A 14336-nucleotide genomic window follows, 5' to 3' on the forward strand; every position below is an offset into this window, starting at 1 on the left:
AAAAATCCAGCTGTGATAATAGGGACCATGCTTTGTTAGGCCTCTGGGCATAAATATATGTGCCCTCAACATATATTTTCTGAGCAGATATGTCAGTGAACTGTTTTCTAAGTAAGAAGGTTGGGAGAGTAAACCTACCAACGGGAAGTACAAGAAGCTAACACTGAACTGGGCATCTGTGGTCAGTGTGGAGCCTTGGCCTGTCTGAACCAGTAGTTAAAGGGAGATAAAGTATAGAGAAGGGATTTCCTGGTGGTTAAGTGGTTAAGACTCCATGTTTCCACTGCAGAAAGCATGGGTTCCATTCTTGGTCAGGGGACTAAGGTCCCACATGCCATGTGGCTTGGCCAATTAATAAATAATGTAACACTAAAAAATAAAAATAAGTAAATTTAAAAATTTTTAATAAATGTAAAAAAAAATTAATATATTGTACAGATGGACAGGTGGGAGATCACACACTTTCTGATAAAATAGCGACTAACTCTCCAGACCCCACCAGCCTTGCTCAGCTTCTCTTCTCCATCTTAGAACTCAGAAGAAAGGAGACTGAAATGAAGATGTACAGCCTACAAAAAAGAAAGGGCCATATGTACCAAGAGGTCAGTGACCCCCAGGATGACAACTACCTCTGTGAGTGACCCCACTGGCCCATTCACAGACAAGGCCTTGGAACAATAATCTCACCTCACCATTTGGTACCCCAGTCACCCTCTTCCTCTATGACACGGGGTACAGGATCAAGGCTAAATGCCCTGAGCATCCTGGTTCTTTCTAAAGGTCTTTATGACCAGCAACATCACTATACCTCCCCTCATCCCTGTTGCTCTCACCTCCAGATTATGAGAAGTGTCAGAACTTCATCAACAGCTGTGCTGCTCACGGGCCCCCTACCTTTGTAAAGGACTGTGTAGTGGAGAAGGGGCATGCCAGCTGCTCAGCCCTGGGTTAAGTATCAGACCATCAGGCATCCCTGAGGCTGGGCTTAGAGTGTGGAACGAGGCATCTGATCTGCCGCTGGGCCTGCACTTTGGCCCCTACAAGGGCCAGATTACAGACGATGAAGAGGTCGCCAATAGCAGATACTTCTGGCTGGTGAGAAACCCCCCTCTTCCCCTGTTCTCTGACCTCCAATCGCTGTGTGGCAGGGTGGGGAGGCGGGGACCTCACGTCTACATGCGAGGTTGTGGATAGTGATGACACAGTCAGCTCTGTGTACTGTGTGCACTGTGCATGAACACGGGACTTCTATCTAAAGATCAGAGGAGAGCTGGGAGCAGCACAGTAGTACAGGCACACAGAAGTGGCTCCTCCCATGTGGGGCCCTTGCCCTGAGTGGACCAATAGACTCAGACATGGAGGTGATGATTAAGGAGCCTACCACGTGGTCACAACTGGCAGTTGAATCCATGCAGGCTGAACAGCACTGATGACAGCAGAGGGATTCTATTACCTCCCGCCAAAAAATAAAAAGAGAGAGAGAAGTAAGCTTTTAAGTCTTTTTCTGACACTCAGATCACCAAAGGGAGAAACTGCTATGAGTATGTGGATGGAAGGGACCAACTGGATGAGGTGAATGCAATGAGTCTGCATGTTCTAGAGGATGCTCCTCCCTCAAGCCCCTATCCCTTTCCTCTCCCAACCTGCCTCCCTCAATAGCTTTCACATCTTCTTTCCTCTTTTTTCCTCAATAACATGCTCTTTCATTATAAAAGACATTAGAAAGAAAGAAATAGAAATATAGTATATGCCCTCAAAATATAAATCTCTATGCTGCACAAAACTGAGGTACTTGAAAGCAACTCGAGAAGTCTGGATTCACCAGGGACACTTTAACTCACCTAATTAACACTTACCAAGCACTTTCTATGTTCCATTTTAAACAGTGGAGTTCATTACTGAAGTTCATTACACACAACCCATGTCCTTTTAGAATGCTTACTGCAGACAGACATTAAACAATTGATCTTAGGAATATGTAACTTGAATTTTTCTATTTTTGAAGAACTTCACAGTCCCAGGATAACCTACCGTGGGGGATCTTGAGTCCATAGAGAAGCAACCTCCCCAGGCTCAGTTCCAGCGAGAAGTGGGCCCTGAGGCCTGGGAAGGAATGCGGGGCAGGATGGCTATGAGCAGGGCCTTTTACTGAGGGCCTCTTCTTTCATCAGGGGAAGCAGAAAGTGAATAAACTATTATTGTTCTGTGTCTCGAGCTAAGTCAGAATGCTCTCCAAGTTTCCATGGGGCAGGGGCACAAGTGAATGGGACCCTGAATACACATGGGGAGACTGTAGAAAAGCCTTGGGAGAGAAGGCAGGCTGGGGTGAATGCTGAGGGGTGCTTGCTAGCCTAGAAGCACCAAGTTCTGTGGAATACAAGAGAACTTAATTTAGAGTTTAGAGGAGCTGGAGGTCACCAGTCTTATGACCAGTCTAGGTGGAGACCAGTCTGGAACTGGGCTCTGGAAAATGGCTAATTAGGTAAGGAGAAAAAAGCATTCCAGCCAGTAAGAGGAAAAGAAACAGAATCTGGAGATAGGAATTCACACAACATGATCAAAGGTGTGAACAGAAGGTCCCCAAGAGGGGTGGTGGGGGCAGTGATGGCCTCAGAGCCTGAAGGCGAGGAGCTGGGTGTGGGTCTGACAGGTGGAAGGAACTCGTTATCTGTGGTTTCATTCCCTTTTCCGACCTCAATCCCAGGTATGTGAACTGTGCCCAGGACGACGAGGAGCAGAATCTGGTGGCCTTCCAGTATCACAGACAGATCTTCTCCTGAACCTGCTGGGTGGTCAGGCCAGGCTGTGAGCTGCTGGTCTGGTACAGGGATGAGTATGGCCAGGAGCTCAGCATCAAGTAGGGCAGCAGGCATAAGAGTGAGCTCACAGTCAGGAGAGGTAAGCACCACCACTCTTCCAGCACCCTGCGCCATCCTGGGGAGCTTCCCTGGCCCAGCTCTAAAGCAGAGTACAATCCAGTCTGAAGTCAGTGAAGTCTCAATTAAAATGCCTCAGAAATTGTTTCATTTCACATGACTGTTAGGGAAAAAATTTATATTAAAAATGTTAATTCTAATTTTTAATATTGCATGCAAAAAGTATGTAACATCACGTTCTGCTGAAAGGCTTAGAGGCAAAAAAGCAAGTTTTCTAGCACCTACCAGCTCTCTCACCTTTAGCTGTTTCTTCCTCATTTCCTCCACATTTCTAAGTGACATGTGTACACTGATTTCCATTCAGTCACTGTTTTAGTTCATTGTCAGACAGGGCTCCATGCACTGAAACAGACAGAACTACTGCTCTGGGGTAGCACGTGCTTAATACCAGACAGGGGCTGGTTCTCTGAGGAAAAACAGTCCAGGAAAAGTGCCTCAGATCAGTGTGAGCAGAAGAGGAGTGTGGTGCAGTGATAGCTTATGGTGAACAGTGTTGGATTCGTGATCTCTGAAGAAGAATGTTTAGCTTTAGGACCAGGGACCAGGCTTGATCACTCAAGAGCTTTTGTGTAGCAGAGTTATATTAAAGTATGAAATGGGACAGAAAAAGCTTCTGATATAGACATCAGAAAGGGGATGGAGAGCAAGGGAGCTATATACTTTCAGTTGGTTATTAACAATAAATCAAAAGAATGTCTCAAGTCTGTAAAGGTCTTACCAGACCCGCACTACCACAATATATATTTTTAAGATAACAGGGTTAGAACTAAAAATAGAAAGATCTTACCAGACCCACAGACCAAAGCCTTTGACTGTGTGGATCACAATAAACCATGGAAAATTCTGAAACTGATGGGAATTCCAGACCACCTGACCTGCCTCTTGAGAAACCTATATGCAGGTCAGGAAGCAACAGTTAGAACTGGACATGGAACAACAGACTGGTTCCAAATAGGAAAAGGAGTACTTTAAGGCTGCATATTGTCACCCTGCTTATTTAACTTATATGCAGAGTACATCATGAGAAACTCTGGCCTGGAAGAAGCACAAGCTGGAATCAAGATTGCCGGGAGAAATATCAATAACCTCAGATATGCAGATGAAACCACCCTTATGGCAGAAAGTGAAGAGGAACTAAAAAGCCTCTTGATGAAAGTGAAAGAGGAGAATGAAAAAGTTGGCTTAAAGCTTGACATTCAGAAAACTAAGATCATGGCATCTGGTCCCATCATTTCATGGGAAATAGATGGGGAAACAATGGAAACACTGTCAGACTTTATTTTGGGGGGCTCCAAAATCACTGCAGATGGTACTTGCAGCCATAAAATTAAAAGAGGCTTACTCCTTGGGAGGAAAGTTATGACCAACCCAGATAGCATATTCAAAAGCAGAGATACTACTTTGCCAACAAAGGTCCGTCTAGTCAAGGCTATGGTTTTTCCTGTGGTCATGTATGGATGTGAGAGTTGGACTGTGAAGAAAGCTGAACACCAAAAAATTGATGCTTTTGAACTGTGGTGTTGGAGAAGACTCTTGAGAGTCCCTTCGACTGTAAGGAGGTCCAACAAGTCCATCCTAAAGGAGATCAGTCCTGGGTGTTCGTTGGAAGAACTGATGCTAAAGCTGAAACTCCAATACTTTGGCCACCTCATGTGAAGAGCTGACTCATTGGAAAAGATGCTGATGTTGGGAGGGATTGGAGGCAGGAGGAGAAGGGGATGACAGAGGATGAGATGTCTGGATGGCATCACCGACTCGATGGACATGAGTTTGAGTGAACTGTGGGAGTTGGTGATGGACAGGGAGGCCTGGTGTGCTGTGACTCATGGGGTCGCAAAGAGTCAGACACTACTGAGTGACTGAACTGAACTGAACCAGACCCCCATGGACATCACCAGATGGTCAAAACCAAAATCTACACATGGACATCACCAAATGGTCAATACCAAAATCAGATTGATTATATTCTTTGCAACCAAAGAAGGAGAAGCTCTATACAGTCAGCAAAAACAAGACTGGGAGCTGACTGTGGCTCAGATCATGAACCCCTTTTTGCCAAATTCAGACTTAAATTGAAGAAAGTAGGCAAAACCCACTAGACCATTCACATATGACCTAAATCAAATCCCTTACAATTATACAGTGGAAGTGACAAGCAGATTCAAGGGATTAGATCTGATAGACAGAGTGTCTGAAGACCTATCGATGGAGGTTCGTGACATTGTAGAGGAGGCAATGATCAAAACCATCCCCAAAAAACACAAATGCAAAAAGGCAAAATGGTTGTCTGAGGAGGCCTAACAAATAGCTATGAAAAGAAGAGAAGCGAAAGGCAAAGGAGAAAAGGAAAGATATACACATTTGAATGCAGAATTCCAAAGAATAGCAAGGAGAGATAAGAAAGCCTTCCTCAGTGATCAATGCAAAGAAACAGAGGAAGACAATAGAATGGGAAAGACTAGAGATCTCTTCAGGAAAATTAGAGATACCAAGGGAACATTTCATGCAAAGATTGGCACAATAAAGGACAGAAATGGTATGGACTTAACAGAAGCAGAAGATATTAAGAAGAGGTGGCAAGAATATACAGAAGAACTATACAAAAAAGACCTTCATGACACAGATAATCATGATGGTGTGCTCACTCATCTAGAGCCAGACATCTGGGAATGCGAAGTCAAGTGGGCCTTAGGAAGCATCACTATGAACAAAGCTAGTGGAGGTGATGGAATTCCAGTTGAGCTGTTTCAAATCCTAAAAGATGATGCTGTTAAAGTGCTGCACTCAATATGCCAGCAAATTTGGAAAACGCAGCAGTAGCCACAGGACTGGAAAAGGTCAATTTTCATTCCAATCCCAAAGAAAGGCAATGCCAAAGAATGCTTAAACTACTGCACTCGTCTCACATGCTAGCAAAGTAATGCTCAAAATTCTCCAAGCCACGCTTCAACAGTACATAAACCATGAACTTCCAGATATTCAAGCTGGATTTAGAAAGGCAGAGGAACCAGAGATCAAACTGCCAACACCCGTTGGATCATCAAAAAAGCAAGAGAGTTCCAGAAAAATATCTATTTCTGCTTTATTGACTATGCCAAAGCCTTTGACTGTGTGGATCATAACAAACTGTGGAAAGTTCTTCAAGAGATGGGACTACCAGACCACCTTCCTCCTGAGAAATCTGTATGCAAGTCAAGAAACAATAGTTAGAATTGGACATGGAACAACAGACTGGTTCCAAATTGATAAAGGGGCACATCAAGGCTGTATATTGTCACCCTGCTTATTTAACTTGTATGCAGAGTACATCATGAGAAATGCTGTGGATGAAGCACAAGCTGGAATCAAGATTGCCGGGAGAAATATCAGTAACCTCAGATATGCAGACGACACCACCCTTATGGCAAAAAGCAAAGAAGAACTAAAGAGTCTCTTGATGAAAGTGAACGAGGAGAGTGAAAAAGTTGGTTTAAAACTCAACATTCAGAAAACTGAGATATGGCATCTGGTCCCATCAGTTCATGGGAAACAGATGGGGAAACAGTGGCAACAGTGACTGACTTTATTTTGAGGGGCTCCAAAATCACTGAAGATGGTGACTGCAGCCATGAAATTAAAAGACGCTTGCTTCTTGGAAGAAAAGTTATGACCAACCTAGACAGCATATTAAAAAGCAGAGATATTACTTTGCCAATAAATGTTGTCTATTCAAAACTATGGTGTTTCCCGTAATCATGTATGAATGTGAGAGTTGGACTATAAAGAAAGCTGAGCACAGAAGAATTGATGCTTTTTACGTGTGATGTTGGAGAAGACTCTTGAGAGTCCCTTGGACTGCAAGGAGATCCAACCAGACACACTTGATGGGAGACAGATCTTGCATGTCAACGCTAAGATGATTAGTGGGGCAGGCCTTACCATGACAAACCAGCTACCTAACCAAAAGCTTCCTCTTTCAGCAGAACCAAAGCCCAAGATCCACCCATGTGCTCCTGCTCTCTGGCTTTCTCCAGTCAGAAATTCTTGAGCCAACATGTCAAATGCAATCACCCCTCTCAGATCCTCCTGAAAACATCTGCAAGAGACCGCCTCCAACCAGAGGATCCCTGCCCAGGCAATCCAAATCAGCAGCAGCAATATTCTGATCTACACAGCTGGAGTGACAAACCTGAGAGTCGAGAGTCCAAGGAAAAGCCCCAACCTTTGCTGAAAAGCATAAGGCTGAGGAGGATTTCAAGGGCCTCTTCCTACTCATCCAGAGGACAAATGGGGGGTTTCAGGGTGCACAAGAGAATGAGAGAAGAGCCCAGCACAGGCAAGGAAGTGAGTCCAGAGGACGCAGGCAAATTATTCATGGGGGAAGGAGTCTCAAGAATCATGAGTCAAGTATGGAGACTGTGGGTAAGGCTCTAAGGATAGATCAAGTCTCATGACGCACCAGAGGACACACACAGGGGAGAATCCCTATGTTTGCAGGGAATATGAGTGAAGCTTCAGTGAGAAGTCAAGTCTCATTAAGCATCAGAGGACACACGCAGGGGAGAAGCCCTATGTCTGCAGGGAGTGTTGGCAAAGCTTCGGTCGGAAGTCAACTCTCATCACACACCAAAGGATACACACAAGGGAGAAGCCCTGTGTTTGCAGGGAGTGTGGGCGAAGCTTCAGTAAGAAGTCAACTCTCATCACACATCAAAGGATACACACAAGGGAGAAGCCCTGTGTTTGCAGGGAGTGTGGGCGAAGCTTCAGTAAGAAGTCAACTCTCATCACACATCAAAGGACACATACAGGGCAGAAGCCTTGTTTGCAGGGAGTGTGAGTGAAGCTTCAGTGTGAATTCACATCTCATCAAGCACCAGAGGACAGACACAGGGGAGAAGCCCTATGTTTGCAGAGAGTGTGGGTGAAGCTTCAGTCAGAAGTCACATCTCATCACACACCAGAGGACACACACACGGGAGAAGCCCTGTGCTTTTAGGGAGGGTGAGTGAATCATTACCAATAAACACATCTTAGCCACAGGAGGATTACTGCAGCCACCACATACCTCAGCTCTGACGGGGCCTCAGAGGAGGTCTGTGACCCATCACAGTCCTGGAGAGTGTGATGAGAGACTTCCTTGGTGGTCCAGCGGCTAAGACTCCGTGCTCCCAATGCCAAGACCTATGTTCAACGGAACTAGGTCCCACATGCTGCAATTAAGACCTAGCACAGCCAAATAAATAAATAATTTTTTTTTAAAGAAAGAGTATGATGAGCACAGAACTAATTGATCAAACAGACTTTCCACATTCATGACATGAGAGGAGGTAGGTAAACAGCAGAGGGTTTCTTTAGTGTTCTGGAGAGGTTCATGCCAATTCCCTTCATGGGGTTTTTAACTCCTCTTCTAATAAATTTTGTCTCCAAACAAATCTGAAGCCCAGTCTACATACCTCATTCTCCCATTATTACTGAGAGCATTGGGGTCCAGTGGGAGCTGAACCCCCAGGAAGGCATAAGTCTGGAGTCAACTCAGACTGGACACTAGGTCACTGGACAGTCAGTTGTTGGGTTCATGGAGAGGAGTCTAGGGTTTGAGACAGGCTCACCAGGGAAAGGAATTCCCTGGTCTCCTGGGAAGTGTGGTCTTTCCTCCATAGACCTCCACTTTTCTTCGGCCTCTCCTGATTCCCCTCAGGCTTCCTCTGACTTCTGTAGCCTCAGGGGTGAAGGCCACATGGACGTGTGTGCATGCATGATGCGTGTGTGCATACATGATGCGTGTGTGCATACATGTGTGCCTGGCTCAGTCGGGGCCATCTGGTCTCCTTCACTCAGTCATTGCTCCTCCCTCAGGGACATCACAGCATCTGAACTCCAGATTCAGACACAGTGGGCCAATTCTCAGCCTTGCCCTCACCAGCTGTGTGACCTGGGGCAAGGTGCTCAACCTCTCTGTGCCTCTATTCTAATCTGTGATACGGGATGGGAGCACCAGTGTTTGAATCTGATGCATAAGTACAGGCAGAACTGGCTGAGAATGCAAGCCCTGCTTTTGCTGTTCTTTGTTATATCCTATATGTCCTTCAACATCCACATCTTCCAGGTCTTCAGAGGTAGACAAGGAAGGGGCCATTCAGGCACTCAGCTGTCCTGATGAGGAGGTGTGAGGTCAGGGATGCTAAGGGAAGGTGACCTCCCTTCCCACTACTGCCATTCCTGCTGAGCCAGGCGGTCCCAGAGCCCCTCCACACAGCCAGGCAGTGCTGACAATCGCCCACCCTGCCAGGAGCCACATATGCAGGAACCGGATGAGCCGAGTCTCTCAGAACCTCCCTGCCCACCCCCCATCCCACCCCCAACATGGAGTGTCCTTAAAGCCCACACAGCAGCTTCTCTAATGCACAGGCCTTGTACCTGAGCCCACATGCTTCAGATGGACATGAGTTTGAGTGAACTCCGGGAGTTGGTGATGGACAGGGAGGCCTGGCGTGATGCGATTCATGGGGTAGCAAAGAGTCGGACATGACTGAGCGACTGAACTGAACTGAACTGACTGTTGCATAATTGAATCACATTATCTGTACTGCTGAAGCAAACACATCAGAAATTAAGGATATTCCAACATAATATAACAAGACAATTAAAGACTATTTTGGGGGGCCCAAAAATCACTGCAGATGGTGATTGCAGCCATGAAATTAAAAGACACTTACTCCTTGGAAGGAAAGTTATGACCAACCCAGATAGCATATTCAAAAGCAGAGACATTACTTTGCCCAACAAAGGTCCGTCTAGTCAAGGCTATGGTTTTTCCAGTGGTCATGTATGGATGTGAGAGTTGGACTGTGAAGAAAGGTGAGCACTGAAGAATTGATGCTTTTGAACTGTGGTGTTGAAGAAGACTCTTGAGAGTCCCTTGGACTGCAAGGAGATCCAACCAGTCCATTCTGAAGGAGATCAGCCCTGGGTGTTCTTTGGAAGGACTGATGCTAAAGCTGAAACTCCAGTACTTTGGCCACCTCATGTGAAGAGTTGACTCATTGGAAAAGACTCTGATGCTGGGAGGGATTGGGGGCAGGAGGAGAAGGGGACGACAGAGGATGAGATGGCTGGATGGCATCATCGACTCGATGGACATGAGTTTGAGTGAACTCCAGGAGTTGGTGATGGACAGGGAGGCCTGGCGTGCTGTGATTCATGGGGTTGCAGAGTCGGACATGACTGAGCGACTGAACTGAACTGAACTGAACTGAAAAAAAGAATGGGGCCTGAAGAAGGGCTGCTCCCTTGTGGCCTTTCAATTTAACAACATCCAAAAAGTAGTGCCACTTGGTATTTAATATGCACAAGGATCAAGGGGCGGTAAGTAAAAAACATCTACCTTCGAGAAACGTCCTAGGTGCTATCATTGAAAAAAGAATTCAAAAGAAGACAGGTGTTCAAGTGGCCAATTTCAAAAAGTAAGTTTAACTCACACCCTTTAAAAGAATCACATGAAAAGATGCCAACATCACTAAATTAAACCAGAGACATGCAAACCAAAACTACAATGAAGTATTTCCTCACATGGTTCACAATGGCCCTTGTCCAAAAGTCAACAAATAATAAATGCCGGAGAATGTGTGAAAAAAGGGATCCCTCCCACACTGTTAGTGAAAAGGTGAATTAGTAACAGCCCCTATGAAGAACAGGGTGCAGGGGTTTTTTTTAGATATGGTAATAAGAATGAAATTAGAAACTCCCTAACAGTATACACAAAAATAAACTCCAAATAGATTAAAGACCCAAATAAAAGGACAGATAATATGAAATTCTTAAGGAAAAAAAGCAGAATACACTTTGACATAAAATGTGACAAGTTTTTCTTTGACCCACCTGTTAGAATCATGAAAAATAAAACAAAAATAAATAAATGGGACCCAATTCCACATAAAAGCACTGGCACAGCAGAGGAAACCATAAACACAACAAAAAGACTAACCTCATAATGGAACCAACATGTGCAAACAAAGACACGAGGAATTTATCTCTAAAACACACAAACAGCTTATGCACCTCGATATCAAAGAAACAACCTAAACAGGGGCACAAGATTTAAATGGATCTTTCTCCAAAAAAGACATAGAGATGGCCATGAAACACATGAACAGATGCTCAGCATCTCTTAAGTATTAGAGAACTGTGAAGCAGAAGTACAGTGGGGCATTGCCTCACACAGGTCAGAAAGGTCATCACAGAAAATCTGCCATAATAAATGCTGGAGAGGATGTGAAGGGAAAAGATCCCTCCCACCTGCTGAAAGTCAGTAAATCCACAAAAGAGAACAGGACAAAGGTTCATTAAAAACTAAACAGAGAAGTACCATATAAGCCAGCAATCCCATTTCCTGGGCACAGATCCAGGGAAAACCGTAATTTTAAAAGACAGGTGCACCCCAACGTTCATGGCAGCACTATGTACAAGAGGCAAGACTTGGAAGCAACCTAAATGGATAAGGACAGATGAATGGGTAAACAAGATGGGGTACACACACACAGAGCAATATTGTTCAGCCATAAAAAGGGTGACATCATGCCATGTTCAGCAACAAGGAAGGAAGTAGAGACGATCATATGAAGTGAAGTGAGACAAAGAAAGACAAGTATCGTATGATATCACTTAGTGGTGGATTCTAAAAACGGAAACAAATGAACTTCTTTACCAAACAGAAACATCCTCACAACACAGCAAAGCACCTTATGGTTACCAAAAGGGAAACTGGTGGGCAGAGGAAATGAGAAGGTGGAGATGAACATACATACACGACTCTTTGTAAAATAATCAAGAAGAACCCACTATAGAATAAGGACTCCTATTCAACACTGTATAATAAACTACATGGGAAGAGAATCCCAAAAAAGGACACGTACACCTAAAACAAAAACAAACACACCCTACAACATTGTAAGTCACTCTACACCAATACAAATTACAAAAAGAGAATGCTGACTCTCTTCTCCCTTCAGGCCTTAGTGACCTGGGCTGCTGTCACATCCCTGAAGCTGGGCAGGCTTGGGTCCCTTGGATGGACCATCTTGGTAGAGAGGAAGGTGGGGAGGATATGCCAGCCAATGAGCCCTTCCCCATGGACCTGGTGTGCCTGTTCCCCTCTGCACCGGCCCACAATCTCAGATCCAGGAGGGTCCTCCTGCAGTGAAACTACACCTACTGCACCCAAAGGATGTGGAGCCTCCGGGCTGGAAGAAAAGGCCCCTGGGCTCCATGTCTCCTGATGGTGAGGTTCCCGCTCCCAGCCTCCTTCCTTAGGGTCACCCCACCTATGATGAAAGCACCCGCCACAGAGTGGTGTTGCAGGCACTGGGATGTGTCCAGGGGAAAGGGGTAAGGGAGGAAGAAGGAATGGGATGCAAGCCTTGGATGTTTCTTCTGGCACATGCCACTCTGACAGTCCAGGAACAGGACTTTCCCTAAGGCTCTGGTTCCCCCAGTAACCAGGGAGGGGCCCAAGGGCATGCTGCCACCTGTGGCCATTTCCCACAACAATAACTGCAATCTTTGCTCACGGGCACTTAATAGTCACTAGGCCTGTGGGCGGTAAGTGAAAAACACCTGCCCTCAAGAAGTGTCCTAGGGGAGGTCAACAGAATAAAACTAAAAACAGAGCAGGCTTCAAGAAGCCAATTTGAATAAGTAAGTTTAACTCACACAGATTTTAAAAAATCACACAAAAAGACGTCAACATCACTAAACATGAGAGAAATGCAAATCAAAACTTCAAGGAGGTATCACCTCACACCAGTCGCAATGGCCACAGGAGGAGACTGCAAACAATAAATGCTGGAGGGTGTGGAGCAAAGGGAACCTCCTACACTGATGCTGGGAATGGAAATCGGGAGCAGCCACGGTGGAGGACACAGGGCAGTTCCTTAGCATGAAAATGAGAATGAAATTAGAATGCTCTCTAACACCATACACAAAAATAAGCTCAGAATAGGTTAAAGACTAAATAAAAGGACAAACACTATGAAACTCTTGAGGAAAAGAGCACATACCTTGACATAAAAATGTGGCAAGTTCTTTTTTGATCCACCTCATAAAAAGAAAACAAAAATAAACAAATGGGACCTAATAAACATTAAAAGCATCTGCACAGCAAAAGAAACCATCAGTGAAAGAAAAAAAACAACCCTCAGAAAGGAAAAAAATTCTTACAAAGATACCTAGAGGAAATTTCTCTTCAACACATACAAACCACTAGTACAGATCAATACCAAAAAAACAAACAACCCAACAAAAAGTCGGCCAAAGAATAAATGCACATTTCTCCAGAGAAGTCATAGAGATGGCCATAAAGCACATGAAACGATGCTCAGCATCACTGGTTCTGAGAGAAAGGCAAATCAAATGTACAACGAGGTATCACCTCACATTGATCAGAATGGCCGCATCAAAAACCCTACAACAATAAGGTCTGCAGAGGGTGTGGAGAAACGGGAACCCTCCTACACTGTTGGTGGAAGTGTAAATTGGTACACACTAGGGAGAACATTATGGAGGTTCTTAAAAAATTAAACATAGAAGTACCCAGTGACCCAGCAGTCCCATACCTAGGCACAGATGCAAAGAAAACCAAAATTTAAAAAGATAACCTGCACCAAAAGATCATGGCAGCACTAGGTACAACAAACCAAGACACAGAAGCAACTAAAATACACAAGGACAGATGAATGAATATAGACTATAGCAAATAGGGTACAACCCCCCAGCGCAATATCGGTGGTGGTTTAGTCACTAAGTCGTGTCCGACTCTTCCGAACCCATGGACTGTAGCCCACCAGACTCCTCTGTCCATGGGATTCTCCCATGGACAAGAATACTGGAGTGGGTTGCCATTTCCTTCTCCAGGGGATCTTCCCGACCCAGGAATTGAGCCCAGGACTCCTGCATTGCAGGCAGATTCTTACCAACTGAGCTACAAAGGAAGGCCAATGCAGTATTATTCAGACATAAAGAAGGATGAAATAATGCCATTTCCAGATACAGGGAAGAAACTAGAGATAATCAAACTACATGAAGAAAGAGAGAGAGAAAAACAAGTATAGGATATTACTTCTGGTGGAATCTAAAAATGGATACAAATAAACTTCTTTACAAAAGAAAAACAGCCTCATAGAAAAGAAACTCATGGTTACCAAAAAAGAAAGGCGGAAAGACAGGGAGTAATTAGCTGGTTCATATCAATACATACACCTTAAAACAGATGCTAAAGGGCTCTTAATAGTCACAAGTTCCAGAGGGCTATAAATGACACCTGCTGTCAAGAATGTCCTGGGGTAAATCATTGGGGAAAAAAATTCCAAACAGGGCCAACTTTCAAGAAACCAGATTCAATAGGTAAATTGTTCTCACAAAATG

General features: G+C 44.7%; 1 long non-coding RNA gene and 1 pseudogene across 1 annotated transcript; one reads left to right on the forward strand and one right to left on the reverse strand.

Moving 5' to 3' along the window:
• Positions 1-387: 387 nt before the first annotated feature.
• LOC138440333 (uncharacterized) lies at positions 388-1468 on the reverse strand. Its single transcript, XR_011256993.1, has 2 exons — positions 1382-1468; positions 388-569 (listed from the first exon to the last, which is right to left on the reverse strand). It is a non-coding gene; the product is annotated as an uncharacterized lncRNA (long non-coding RNA).
• A 1085-nt stretch (positions 1469-2553) lies between these two features.
• Positions 2554-8013, forward strand: LOC138440601 (histone-lysine N-methyltransferase PRDM9-like; annotated as a pseudogene).
• Positions 8014-14336: the final 6323 nt, after the last annotated feature.

The sequence above is a fragment of the Ovis canadensis genome, chromosome 5 (genome assembly GCF_042477335.2).
Source record: "Ovis canadensis isolate MfBH-ARS-UI-01 breed Bighorn chromosome 5, ARS-UI_OviCan_v2, whole genome shotgun sequence".
NCBI classification, from domain to species: domain Eukaryota; kingdom Metazoa; phylum Chordata; class Mammalia; order Artiodactyla; family Bovidae; genus Ovis; species Ovis canadensis.